This window comes from Denticeps clupeoides, chromosome 18 (assembly GCF_900700375.1).
Source record: "Denticeps clupeoides chromosome 18, fDenClu1.1, whole genome shotgun sequence".
Taxonomy (NCBI): Eukaryota; Metazoa; Chordata; class Actinopteri; order Clupeiformes; family Denticipitidae; genus Denticeps; species Denticeps clupeoides.
This window is the reverse complement of record NC_041724.1, coordinates 2,052,864-2,067,664: the sequence shown is the minus strand read 5'-3', so window position 1 is coordinate 2,067,664 and position 14,801 is coordinate 2,052,864. Positions and strand designations below refer to the sequence as shown.

At 44.6% G+C, this 14,801-nt stretch overlaps 1 protein-coding gene across 4 annotated transcripts in view; it reads left to right on the top strand.

Moving 5' to 3' along the window:
- Positions 1–14,801, top strand: part of slc2a9l2 (solute carrier family 2 member 9, like 2) — an 82,141-nt gene that overhangs the window by 55,276 nt on the left and 12,064 nt on the right. The gene's annotated exons all lie outside the window — the stretch shown is intronic.

Here is a 14,801-nt window from a genome sequence, read left to right as displayed (position 1 = left end):
GAGCTCATTTGCACCATCTCCCGATGGAGCACAGGAATAAATATTCATCAGGAAGCTGCTACAAGAAGTCCTGGTGAGGATTTTTCTTTTTTTCCGGTTGGGAAAATTTTTGGTAAGTTTAGCGTATGGCCATCGTGCCTTATTAATTTTCCTTTATTAAAACCACTGTTTTAATTATGTTGTGCACCATGTACCTCATGTTTCAGCCAACAACATGGCATTACAAAGAAAGTGTTTGCTGTGCAAACATAATTCATCTTCGTTTCATAAGGATGGTAGAGCAGTAGTGAATAAACATGATTCATTTTTCACTGATGGTCACTAATGTCACACATTTATGTCTTCTGGATTTGCAGAAATAAGCAGCAGGGTTCCTACGGTCATTTAAAACCTGGAAAATCCTTGGAATTTGAAAAGAGAATTTTTCTACATTTGTAGTATCTTTGCCATGTAAATTACAGCTGATGATCCAGGCCTGCACCTGATGGGTCCATTTTACTTCTTTTACCACGCCCACTACCAATACCAACATGCGGGTTATCAGTGATTTCATTCCAATAAACATGACCACGCCCACTACCAATAAAAACATGCAGGTTATCAGGCACTTTAATTCCAGTGAACTTGACCACGCCCACTACCAACACCAACATGCAGGTTATCAGGCGCTTTAATTACAGTGAACGTGACCACACCCACTACCAACACCAACATGCAGGTTATCAGGCGCTTTAATTCCAGTAAGTGTGACCACGCCCACTACCAACACCTACATGCAGGTTATCAGGCGCTTTAATTACAGTGAACGTGACCACACCCACTACCAACACCAACATGCAGGTTATCAGGCGCTTTAATTCCAGTAAGTGTGACCACGCCCACTACCAACACCAACACGCAGGTTATCAGGCGCTTTAATTCCAGTGAACGTAACCACGCCCACTACCAACACCGACATGCAGGTTATCAGGCGCTTTAATTCCAGTAAGTGTGACCACGCCCACTACCAACACCAACATGCAGGTTATCAGGCGCTTTAATTCCAGTGAACGTAACCACGCCCACTACCAACACCGACATGCAGGTTATCAGACGCTTTAATTCCAGCGAACGTGACCACGCCCACTACCACCACCAACATGCAGGTTATCAGGCGCTTTAATTCCAGCGAACGTGACCACGCCCACTACCACCACCAACATGCAGGTTATCAGGCGCTTTAATTCCAGGGAAAGTGACCACACCCACTACTACCACCAACATGCAGGTTATCAGCGCTTTAATTCCAGTGAACGTGACCACGCCCATGACCAACACCAACATGCAGGTTATCGGGCGCTTTAATTCCAGTCAACGTGACCACGCCCACTAACAACACCAACATGCAAATTATCAGTGATTGAATTCCAGTGAACGTGACCACGTCCACTACCAACACCAACATGCAGGTTATCAGCGCTCCTGATTGTTTAACTCGTAAAAGTGACTGTAGTGAACACACCTCACCCACTATGTCCCAGAATCAATGAGGACCCTGGACCTTTACTGAACCAATCAGTGCTTGCAGTGACATTAATTATGAAAAGGAAATTAGAAAAGTGCCTCCTGTTGCTCAGAGAGCTTTAAAATGAAGTACCTGTCTGTATAATTGCATCATGTTCATTACTCACAAGATGGGTGTGTGTGTGTGTGTGTGTGTGTGTGTGTGTGTGTGTGTGTGTGTGTGAGTGTGTGTGTGTGTGCGCGAGTGAGCACGGTGACATTTTCATTAGTCTCTCCACTAATCTAATGTAAAACGAGCGCGAAATCATTCCCTTTGCCGCACATTGAATGCGAGTGGGGTTCAGATCAGTGAAAGCCCCCACATGACGCTACAACTTCTTTTGCTCTTATTTAGCCTGATATATTTTCAGATCCCCCTTCCCACACAAATTGCTGTGAAATCTCTGCCTCTGTGGTTACGTGCTTCCATTTCCTACTTCAGCGCACCGACTGGAGCCGTGAGACAGAAAGAAGGCTGCCGTATCATAATTCAACAAAGTAATGACCAGGAGGAAATAAAATATCCCCGAGCTGTTGTGAAGGACAGAGAGGTCTAGTGTTCCTCGAGTCGAATGAGACTGCATCTCCGGGCTGCACACACTCATACACAGAACCTATAGAACTGCGGAAAAGTTGATATCTTTCCAGCCCATGTCCTGAATTCGCATCATATTTTCACGCCATCCATATTTATTACGCTTCAATTCTGAAGTTCAAATCCAGACAGCAGGAGAACAGTATGATTGTTCATTTTGCATATTCAGATCAGAACACTTTCAATGATGCCGTTATGCCTCATTATCCATAAGTGCTCTGCATTAATAAAATACCAACTTTCTGTTGATAATTTGGTAACTTTTCTGAAATGGTTATTTGCATATTATATTATAAACAGCACAAACAAATCCCACAACTTGTACAATAACACTTATACACACCCTTGCACATTGTTGTTGTTGTTTTCTACTCTGTACTTGAGAGACACCATCTACCGGAATCAAATTCCTTGTGTGTGCTTGCATATACTTTGGCCAATAAATACGATTCTGATTCTGATTGCATATAACCTCTGGATCTACATTAAATAACCCGTAGCTGGTGCTGTGGGAACGTCAGTCCTTCTGGATCGTCTCCCCCTCAGTTCCCACTCGTGTCAGAGCAGCAGAGAAATGCAGAGGTCCGTTGTGACACCTTCAACAGCAGAAAATAGGAACCTCCTTGCGACAGTGACATGCCGACGGTGAGTCATTTTCTCCCGGCGGAGTCGTCCGTGCACGTGTACCGAAACGGTAAAGAAGTTCCTCGGCCTAGTGGTGGCCTAGCAGTTAAGGAAGATAATCAGAAGGTCCCGAGCAAGGTCCCGTCCCCACACACTGCTCCCCGGGCGCCTGTCATGGCTGCCCACTGCTCACCAAGGGTGATGGTTAAAAGCAGAGGACACGTTTCACTGTGTGCACCGCGTGCTGTGCTGCAGTGTCTCACAACGACGATCACTTCACCTTCACACGGTGAAACGTTGACCCGCCGCTGAGGATTTTTCACTCTGAAGTCATCAGGGATGCATTAAAGATGGGTTGTGTGTGGAAATATTGGCAGGAAAAATAAAAAATGAACATTATCGATGCCGCCACTGGTCTAAAGAGCCTAACGTCTGTTTTCACACAGTAATTTAGCCTGACAGCGCACATTAACGCAAAATCTATTTTCAGCCTCGACATTTAACTACTCTTTTCTCAGTGAATCCGGGAGGACGACTGGATTCCCATCCTGTCGAAGTCGAGCTCTGTTGTCCTTTCGGCCACATACATGCTAGACGGTGCATTTGAACAACGTTACAGACTGACATAAAGTTGACGTGTGTGACAGACAAACCGGCTATGTGTGTGACAGACAAAGTGATTGTCACATGTGATACACAGCAGCACAGCACATGGTGCACACGGTGAAATATGTCCTCTGCATTTAACCATCACCCTGGTGAGCAGTGGGCAGCCATGACAGGCGCCCGGGGAGCAGTGTGTGGGGACGGGATTTGAACCAGCAACCTTCCGATTACAGGGCCACTTCCTTAACCGCTAGGCCACCGCTGCCCCCACAAATCCAGACAGCACTGGAATTAGTCAACACTGAGACAGACAGACAGCGGTAAACTAGTGAAATGGATAATAAATGTGCATTAATAGATAATATTACACACACAGGTAGTGCACAAGCTACACGAGCTGCTCTTGTTTGGCTAGAATTGATGGCACTAGAAGTGCACGCCGGACAAGCACAAAATGAGCTTGTGGGCAAGGCAGAGGTGGCTCGTCGAGGCTTCTCGAAGTGGCGCCCCCACTCATCCTCAGCCTCATCCTCAGGAATCTTTATTAGTGAGCCGGAAGAACGTGACATCAGATCGGCTCGCCCCTCGCGACAATCCCACCGCAATGCAGATGGCTGAGGGGGCAGAGAAACTTCATTTTGCGCCAATTTACTGGGTAGGTCAGTGACTGTGGGACGTCACAACAGGACCACGATGCCAGTCGCCCCATTCTTTTGATACTAGATTCTACAGAACCATTATTAGAACCAACCATCTAATCTGTCTATATATATATATGTGTGTGTGTTTGTGTGTGTGTGAGCATATGGAGAATCGAATTATGGTGAAAATCAGATCCCAAACTGGGTTATCTTCTTACCGTTCCAGATCAAAGCGCAGCTCTGTCCGTGCCCCCAATCCCCTGTCGGCTGGTTACATAATGGGGATTCCGCAGCGTCTCTGCACCGACGCGGTGGGCCGTAAGCGGGGGGGGGGGGTTGGCGGCCAGCACCCACCGTTTGCACAGCGTCGCTGTCGCTTGGGGACGCGTCACTTCGGCCCGCAGTCACTAAAACGACTGAATGAAGCCAGAGATTTTGAGAATTACTTCTGCTTAGAACTGGGCTCCAGATTAATACAAATTTAGAATAAATCTTTTCACAGGCTCGAGATTAGGATAGTACTTATTATTATTATTATTATTATTATTATTATTATATTGGGTGAGATAAACTGCTAACTAAAAATGAAGCAGATTTTGAGAATATATATAGATTCTATACATATTGATATTATTTGAATAAAGATTTTGGTGATGTAACCACTGAAAACACAAAAAACACAAGTTGTTTTAAATCTATAAAGATTGATGTAGTAGTAATGATCATGTGACACCAATAATAACCGTCATAAGCAGTGATAATAATAATAATAATATTAATAGACAGGAACAGTACTAGGCTGTGGCAATTATGTCTTAGACTTACAATATTATTTTTTACTATCAATTTATTGTCGATTTGATTATTATTTCCTCATTTATTATGGCCAGTTGTGGTGTGTGTGTCTTCTCTATCCCAAGAGTGTAAAGCCATCAGTGTTTGTGTTGATGGAACCGAGGCCCCGCCTCTTTGGGAGATGAGGACGGGGACGAATACGAGCCCGCATGGTGACGACTTCGGTTTAAATGAGTGATTTATGGTGAACACATGACTCCAGGCACCAGTAATCATTTTTCCCTTCCTTGTCATTTCATGAAGATTTCAGCATGTGGTGTCATAAAAAAATAATGTCTTTTTACATATCGATTTATATTATTTTCATTTTGAAATGTTACACCTGTCTCTCCGGTGGCATTCCTGCATTTCACAGGCGCGTCTTGATGCGGAAGGACTTCGTCAAGGTTAATTGGGCCGCCCGAATGCCGCAGGCCGTGTTACGGAGTGACGGGGAGATTGCTTTTTAATGCCTCCAACATTTACTGCACCGCCCTTCGCGTGAAGAACACCGGCTGCTCCAACAGGACATCGATTTTGTCTCCGGTGTCTTGTTCCGCACCTTTCCAAGAATGCAAAGTGTTCTGGGTGGGTGCAAACGCCGTAACCAGGGCCTTTATTAGGGTGCAAATCATGGCTGCATGAATCTGAATAAATGTGGGCTCTTTTTTAAAAAAAATTTTGTTAATAAATCCCGCCTTCCACCCTGTCTCCGCCCCGTCATGTTACGGCATGAAGCAAAGTAGAAAGTCCTGACGTTCTGGACGTGGGTTCTGCATGCGTGTGTTCTTCTGTGTCGTGATTTGTGCTTCAAAGCAAAGATCACGTGACGAGAGCTATAAAAATGTTTTATTATTTATTGTATAATTAATTTTAAAATGGGTTTGGCCGTCTGAATAACCTCGCTAATGCTGCAAACTGTCCGGAAACGTAAACCGCTTTCAGAATGTGAATTAAATATGAATATGTGGGTTTTTTTTTTCATTTTCAAATATGTCTCCATGATTAATATTGTTGAAGGATAAAGATATGGACAGGCACTCCCGAATCACCTGCGAGGAGACAGGCGGAGACATGCGATCTCTCTCATGAAACACTCGTCCATCTGCATGGTGCGTGCATGATTTATCGGGGTTTTAAATCTTTTTTTTTAAGGAACAGACCACTTCAGCGACCCTCTCCGTTCCTACCGGCCGACTGTGGCACGGTGCCTCTTGTCTGGATGAATGGCCACTTGTGCCATTGTTCGTTGGCGGCAGCTGGTATTCTTCGATTTCATTGTTGCATCGGTCTCCTCATGGTGGCATTTACTCTCCTGCCAGTCACGACTGTTGGCAGGAGATGCCGCCCATTTACTGCCATACAATTCCCAGCAGGCCGAGCACTTGTTTGTTCTGTCAACATGCATTCAAGTCACATTTTTTCCTGGGTTTCCAAGGATCTGCATGCTTCGTTCTGAATGTAATTGAAGGATGAGCAGCGTTGGTGCGGCCTAATCTTTACTTCCTGTTAAAAGTGGTGGCCACAAAGAAAACAGGTTTATGCATTTACGATTACGATTAGATATGGAGGTGCATTCAGACAGATTTAATGTTTTTTAATGTTGATTAATATTGCTAGAGAGATATTTTTGGTAGAAATATTTGTCTGGAAACTAGAGCCGTGAGTCTAGACGAAAGTGATTAGTTGTCACACCTTAATTGGCACTGTCACAGGGGGAATTCGATGACGTACTTGCAGACATACTTTGGGCGTGGGGATAAGCCGTCGTACCGGTAGAGGACGCTGGGCGAGCGGGGCAGGAGGACCGGGGGCGCCTGGCCGGCGAGGAATTAGGACGCAATGGACGCGCTGCAACGCAGCAGGGAGTCAGTTCGGGACCTTTGGGAAGGACCGGGGCAGAGGAGAACCGGAAGACGGCGGGTTTCAGGATGGTCCGGGATCTTGGACTGGACGGGAGTAGGTCTTGGGCGGCAGGACGGTAGGGGAGCATGGAATCCAGTCTTAACCGATGGGCCAGGTAGGTCCAAGGTCAGGGGCAGGTAGAGGTTGTAGCCAGGAAGTTCCGGTCGGGGTTCTTTTCGTGGTTTCCAGGGGGTCAGGCAATTCTCGAAGTCGTGGGCAGGCGAAGGTCGTATTTCAGGAAATCACTATTATCGTAGGTCGTGGGTGAGAGAGCTAGCGTCTCTGGCGAGTAAACTCATACAAAGAGCGGGCGTGTCTCCTTGGGGTTACCTCACTTTTATACTTGCCACCGCCCGCTTCCATTTCCTCTTCCGGGTCATCGTCTCCCAGGCTGGTGAGGCGCCCTCTAGCGGGCTGGAGGCGCGTTGGCCATGACAGGCACCTTCCAATTACGGGTCTGTTTCCTTACCCGCTGGGCCAACCACTGCCCTGGTTAGTGCCATGGTTAGAGGGAAATTTCCCATCACCTTCATCAGTCTGAAGAAGTAAGAGCATCATGCCTATTAATTGTGGGGTTTCTTTTTATCTTTAAAAAGATGAGGTATTTTCATCTTCCCAACAATAACAGTTGTTTGGTAAGGGACTGTCTAGAAGTGTGTATGTGTGTGTATGTGTGTGTGTGTGTGTGTGTATATACATATATATATATATATATATATATATATATATATATATATATATATATATATATATATATATATGTATATGTATATGTATGTATATATGTATATATAGGCAATAATGTAATTTTAGTTCAATACATTTTTAATTACTTATTTTAATTAAATAAAAAGCATAAAAAAAGTATTGTTTTAAAATAATTGGTTTGTAGATATTTTCATTTCACTTATGTGTTTGTTGTTACAAATAAAAACATATCCCCGGAATAATGTATTAAGGAACATTACTTTTCCAAGGAAGAACGCTCTACAGGTTTATCGGTGGAGATAAGAGTTCCATACCAGCTAGATAATGGAGAGTAAAGTCTAGTGGCAGTAAATAAGTACACAGTGAGGGAGATAACAGCTTCAGATAGTTAGCTGCATTCCAATAGACTGGCCTGCAACAACAATTGTTCACTTTGTTCCTCGCTGAAATAGATTTGGTGACTTTGTTTTCTGTCAAGGACCGGGTCCATACTGACCTCTTTCCCCCCTTCTCCTTACACACGGCTATCTGGGTCCATAACGTGGTCAGTGAATAGCAGGAATCAGGCCTCCATATCTTCTTCTGACAGATCCTGTCCAAACCATGGTCAGAGGGCTATTCCCACCAGGAACTTTGAGGGAGAGAAAAGATCAACACTTTATCAAAAAGTGCAGGAGTTACAGTAGTGATGGGCATGTTCCACACAGGGTGGTTCCTGCTTGATCCTCTGGACCACACAGCAGAAAAGGGCAGAAGAAGCCAGGGACAGATGGATTTACTGCACAAACGTTTGCTTTCAATCATTGTCTCGTCACATTAAATGAAGTTTCTGTCCCTGTAGAACCTGGTTTGAGTGGTGTTTACTGACGCTAAGTGACAGAGGTGAAGGTCCGCGACCTTCAGGTTGATTATTGTTTAAGATGCTGACTTATCTTAAGAAGAGAGATCCAATAACGTTGATGTAAATTCAGCAGTTTTCGAAAACTTCGTTTCTAGCTGTAGCCTTTGAATTTCGATTGGTTAACTTGCATATTTCGCAAACAATGAATTGGGATTAATCAAGATTCGCTGTGATTAAATGAATTCACGGCATTTGTTTTGTCCAGTCAGCTTTATTGTAGCTGTGGTGTCATGAGTGAGAAACATCTGGTGGCCGCTCCTGTGCTCCCTGCATGGTAGACACGCCCACCCTTAAGTGTTGATGCAACTTATACTACAGTATTTTTAATCTTTCAGTGATTTTTTTTTTTTGGATTATTAAGACCCATTGTTTTATCTTTTTTTTTACTGTAATAACATATATATAAACATAGGGGAGCATCCGACTGTGCATCTTCTTTACACTTGGTGCCCTTATACCCAAATTGCACATAACACATAAATACTATTTGTGCAATACTAAGAATTCCCCACAACGAAGGGGTTTCTGTTAACTTACCTGAGGTCGCTGCTCAGATTTAGTCCGGCCTGTGCAAATAGGCTTCACCGCTATGGACGCTTTTCGCGGATGCTTCACTGCTCCTGCGCGCAAAGAGCCACAGCGAGTCGCTGCCCGTTTCCCTAATGATGTTTATTCGCATTCAAACCCGACTGCCGAAGAGCCGCTAAGCGAAAGCTATTTAAATTAGCTGACGGCTGCTCATTATTCCGATTTCCTGCAGGCTTCATGAAATTACCTGGAACTAATATTAACCTGCTGCAAATGGCGGCAATACGGGTCAAGTCATTACGGTGACAGATGACGCCGCGTGGTCATATCTATATGCACAGAGGTGCTGAGCCTCCCTTAGGGGTAGAGCAAGACTTAATTACCTGTTCCTTTCCTCACTCCTCCACGGGCTCTGGCCAGCACGCTGTGTGTAGAGTGTCACTGGTTGCCAAACGGAGCGAACAAAATTATTCTAATCATGTTTGGGGTCAAAATAAGCGCACATTCATATTGTTAGCAGTAACTGATCCAGTAACGCTGGAGGAGGGTGTAGGCGCTTCAGCAGTTTAACCTTGTTAAACCAATTACGAGTAGCTTAATAACATTTTCTTCTACAAAACATTCCATATCATCTGAATCGTATCCAAACTTTCCAAAATGCAGTTTGACTGAATGAATGCTCTCGTTTTACAGGCTCTGGCTTCATCTTGCCCCCTGGTAGTCGCTTTGTTGTAGCTCTCAGAATTGATTTTGCTGCCGTGGGTTGTCACCTTATTGCGTTTCTCAGTATTTGTATGAACTTTGACCCCCGCCTGTTATAACCTAAGTAAATGAATGGGATATTGGAAGTGGAACGTGATTAGAATGTGCAATCAGAAGCGCCCTTCGTGGTGTCGTGTAGGTAGCACGACGGTGAGGACAGGGCTGACCTTTATAAAGGGGATGAGCGGAGGAGCCAGAGCGGAGCACGGGAGTCCGTCAGGAAGACGGATGGCCCTCTGAGGGAGGAAAAGAAACGCTCGGAGAGTGGCCTGAGCGCAAGCGTCTTGCCAAAAGCCTCGAAGACGCAATTCTGAGGAGAGCCGACAGGAAATAATGAAGTACGCTTGTCAGGAGGGTTTACCAGGAAGAGCAAATTGAGTGGCCAGTGACCAAATCTGCTGGTGTCCTCTGTTGTCTAGACTCTGTCCGTTTGGAAGGCTTGATGGATTAATGTACCGAAGCAAAAAAAAAAGACTGAGAAAGCGAAGAGTGTGCGGCGGCAGACTGTAAAACGCAAAATGTCCTTGTGAAACAGAATATTAGGGTTCACAGTATGAAGGAACAAAGTAAATGAATAAATGCATGTGCAAATTAATAATACATTAATTAAAATGCATATATACCTGGCGAGGGGGTAATAAATGGTTTATTTATTGGTCTTCAGACTCAGTTTTCCATGAGTGTGACCAGATTTTTCATTAGAATGTGTGAAATTACATTTTATTTGTATTTATTTAGTGGCATTTTAAATAGTCAAACATGAAATCCCATAATTGCATATAAGGCCGGATTAAGTGATTAGCTCACATGACCTCCAGCCTTTGGGTATGAGATGTGAAACGATTCAGGCTGTGCAGCTGAAGCAGCAAGACTAGGAGCTCAATATTGTGCATTTCCATCCGTGCCCTTGTCGCAAGTGACATGTGCAAATTAGTATTGTGCATTTAACAGCACTAGCGCTTATTGAACGATTGTTCCTTTCAGCCGTTGCGCCCTTTGGCTTGAGCCTTCTTTCAGCCGCTTGCATAATTTTGCGGCATGAAATAAAAACCCGCACAAGGTCAGAGGTCGCCGGCCTGGGATCAATTACTCATGCTACTTATTGTAAGGCCAGTGTAATTAAGGTTCGGAGCCTCTAAGTAATCACGATGTTCATGCAACAATGCTCCCAAAAGTTAATTTCAGTTTTTAATGTAATTTTAGGTCTGTAGTACCTATCCTTGCCATATGATTCGCTGCTTGTAAAAAATTTTTTGGTGATTGGTAACAGCGTTTTGCAAATTAGCTTTATTGAATGCAATATTTTTATGCAATTCTCGGCTTTTAAAAAGCTGTACTCATCAGGTTGGGTCGGGTCAGGTTCTGTCGGCACAATTTTAGGCCCGATTACAGGTCTAGAGTGTAGTGATTTAAAAAAAAAAAAAGTTCGATAATGTAATGTAATGCTGGGATGCATTAGCCGGTGAATAACAATTTTAATGGAAAAATCATTCACAGAAGGATTATGTTGAAAATACATGGTTTAATTATTAGGAAAATATTTTGTGATCTTCCATGCGACTGTTAAATTAAGTCAACTTGCAGTTAACGCTGGTGGGACGGCTCCTTCAAATGAAAATTTTAAAGTGAGAATGCGAGGTGTTTTCATTCTTTGGTTCCACTACTTCTTTAGGTTTATTTCAGTCTTGACTCCCTTGACCTTTTTTTTCTTTTTATGTCTATTCATATTTTATTGCCTTGTGCCGAAACAGAGGCATTTACTTTTTGGTGAGATTTAATTAGCTGGGTTTTATTATAATTTCTGTAAGTGGAATTTACGTTTTTTTTCTGCATTTCAGTATTTATAGGTCTGTATTGAAACCAGATTCATATTAAACAACTGCATGCACCAACTGAATGGGGCTTGTGGTTTTGCGTTATAAAGGCGTTTCATTGGTTGCTTCGGTGCGAATGCGATAGGACTGTTTGGATTCTAATTAATGCCGCTCACACGGGGCACCACACTGTAATCAGTTATATCCATTAATGATGCCACTTTCAAGTTCTTATCAGCATTTGTCCAGTGTTCCCAAAATTGAAAGTCATCCTTAGCCTTTAATGTGATGACTGTCTAAGGAGTTGCATGGCAGCTTTTGTCATTTTTCTGTGTCTGTAAGAGGCATGAAATACTAGAGAGAAACCAGTTTACATTTATGGCAGACGCCCTTTCAATCAGTACCGGGACAGTCCCCCTGGAGACACACAGGTTTAAGGGTCTTGCTGCCTGTGCCTGTCTTGGGCATAATGGTCTTCTGTGTTATGCACTGGGCTTAAGCGTCTGGACTGTTAAGAAAAACAACAACAGAGATAAAAAAAGAAAGGAAGAAACTTTGGGAAGGAGTGATACAGAGAGGGACCCCCTTCCAGGGTAGAGTGAGCCTACAAATGGAGGGTTTGTGATGATTTGTCCAATAAGAGAAAAAGTCCTACAGTTGTAGAGGTGGAGAAGTCCAAAGTATAGTAAAGAGCATCTGTCCATGTTTGGAGGTGCAGGACAGTGCAGAGTAGGTTTTAGTCCACTGTCATGGTCTACACTGTGTGTCAATTTTAATGCTGCTGGTTCATTTGAAGATCCCTGAAGCTTTAGGGATTTAACACTATCTGTGTTTGCCTGATAACCTGCATGTTGGTGTTGGTAGTGGGCGTGGTCACATTCACTGGAATTAAAGCGGCTGATAACCTTCATGTTGGTGTTGGTAGTGGGCGTGGTCACGTTCACTGGAATTAAAGCGCTAATAACCTGCATGTTGGTGTTGGTAGTGGGCGTGGTCACGTGGACTGGAATTAAAGCAGCTGATAAGCTGCATGTTGGTGTTGGTAGTGGGCGTGGTCACATTCACTGGAATTAAAGCGCCTGATAACCTGCATGTTGGTGTCAGTAGTGGGCGTGGTCACGTGGACTGGAATTAAAGCGGCTGATAACCTGCATGTTGGTGTTGGTAGTGGGCGTGGTCACGTTCACTGGAATTAAAGCGCTGATAACCTGCATGTTGGTGTTGGTAGTGGGCGTGGTCACGTGGACTGGAATTAAAGCAGCTGATAAGCTGCATGTTGGTGTTGGTAGTGGGCGTGGTCAAGTTCACTGGAATTAAAGCGCCTGATAACCTGAATGTTGGTGTTGGTAGTGGGCGTGGTCACATTCACTGGAATTAAAGCGCCTGATAACCTGCATGTTGGTGTTGGTAGTGGGCGTGGTCACGTTCACTGGACTTAAAGTGCCTCATAACCTGAATGTTGGTGTTGGTAGTGGGCGTGGTCGTTTTCACTGGAATTAAAGCGCCTGATAACCTGCATGTTGATGTTGGTAGTGGGCGTGGTCACGTTCACTAGAATTAAAGCGCCTGATAATCTGCATGTTGGTGTCAGTAGTGGGCATGGTCAAGTTCACTATAATTAAAGCACCTCTTAACCTGCATGTTGGTGTTGGTAGTGGGCGTGGTCACGTTTGCTGGAATTAAAGCGCCTGATAACCTGCATGTTGGTGTCAGTAGTGGGCGTGGTCAAGTTCACTAGAATTAAAGCGCCTGATAATCTGCATGTTAGTGTTGGTAGTGGGCGTGGTCACATTTGTTGTAATTAAAGCGCCTGATAAACTGCATGTTGGTGTTGGTAGTGGGCGAGGTCACATTCGTTCTAATTAAAGCGCCTGATAACCTGCATGTTGGGTTTGGTAGTGGGCGTGGTCAGGTTCACTGGAATTAAAACGCCTGATAATCTGCATGTTGGGTTTGGTAGTGGGCGTGGTCATGTTCACTGGAATTAATGAACCATGGAGCACCAAATCAGAAGACCACAAAGACCCAGGTTCAAACCCCACTTACTACCATTGTGTCCCTGAGCAAGGTAGTAGCCTTGCTGGTAGTAGCCTAGTGGGTAACACACTCACCTATGAACCGGAAGACCCGGGTTCGAATCCCACTTACTACCATTGTGTCCCTGATCAAGACACTTAATCCTAAATTGCTCCAGGGAGACTGTCCCTGTAACTACTGATTGTAAGTCGCTCTGGATAATGGCGTCTGATAAATGCTGTAAATGTAAAGACCCTGAGCAAGACTCCAGGGGGACTGTCCCAGTATCTACTGATTGTAATGCGCTCTTGAGGAGGACGTCTGATAAATGCTGTAAATGTAAATGTAAATCTCATGGCCTGAGCTGATTATACCCGACGGAAAGCCATCTCCAGCCATGTCCAGACCTCTGGCGCCTCTTTTGAAAGTGGCAGCTGAATGTGCTGTCAGTCGGGGTCTGGTTCACACTGCGTCCCTGTTTATTTTCCTCTGCCTTTTGTCATGATGGTACACCGCAGGTGGCAGGAAGGATCGGGCGTGGTGGCTGATAATAAGAACTGGCGCGGCCCCCTCGTCTCCACAAACCCGACTCGGCTTTCAAATAAACAAAGTGCGGGGCGAGTGGAGGCGAAGGACGGAACCTGAAAACAGCAGCCGATCCTTCCGAAGACCGAGGCTCTGTATGCAGGGACCCGGCCGGATGTGGGGGGAGGCCGGCGCCGCGTTAATCAGGCCGCGATTACCGCTGACCCACTAGCCTGCTTTTTTCTGCACGTCCCCGCGGCTTTAAAGAGCGGTTTGCTCGTCTGAACGACTCCGCTAGTGGCTGCACGACCATTAACCTCCTCTCCACGGTGGCATGAGTGTGCACATTCCCCCACACACGCTGGATTTAACGGAAGAGGATTGTGGGCCGGCTCGTCTAATCACATGATGCAACCGCTTGTTACCGTCTCGCCGTGGACAAAGTCCGTTGCATCACGCTCATTTAAATAGTTGAACCGTTGCTCTTTGCGTTTTTTTTTTTTCTTGCTTCTAATTTGACTCTCGTTTTCAGAATTATCTCCATCGGTTGGTGATTATGAGTCCTTCAGGCTTTTGCACGACACATTTTTTAATAAAAACGTGTTGGCTTTATCAAAAGAGGGAAAGGAAATTAATCAGAAGCGAACTTTTATATCACCGGTCAGAATCTGCCAGCGGTAGCTGCGCCCCTCTCCGTGCAGGAATATTAGAAAAACACTAACTGCACATGAATCTGGTTTTGAAAATGAGAATAATTAGTGCACAAAGTTGCTGTTTTTGGTGTGAAATAAACGTGGAAC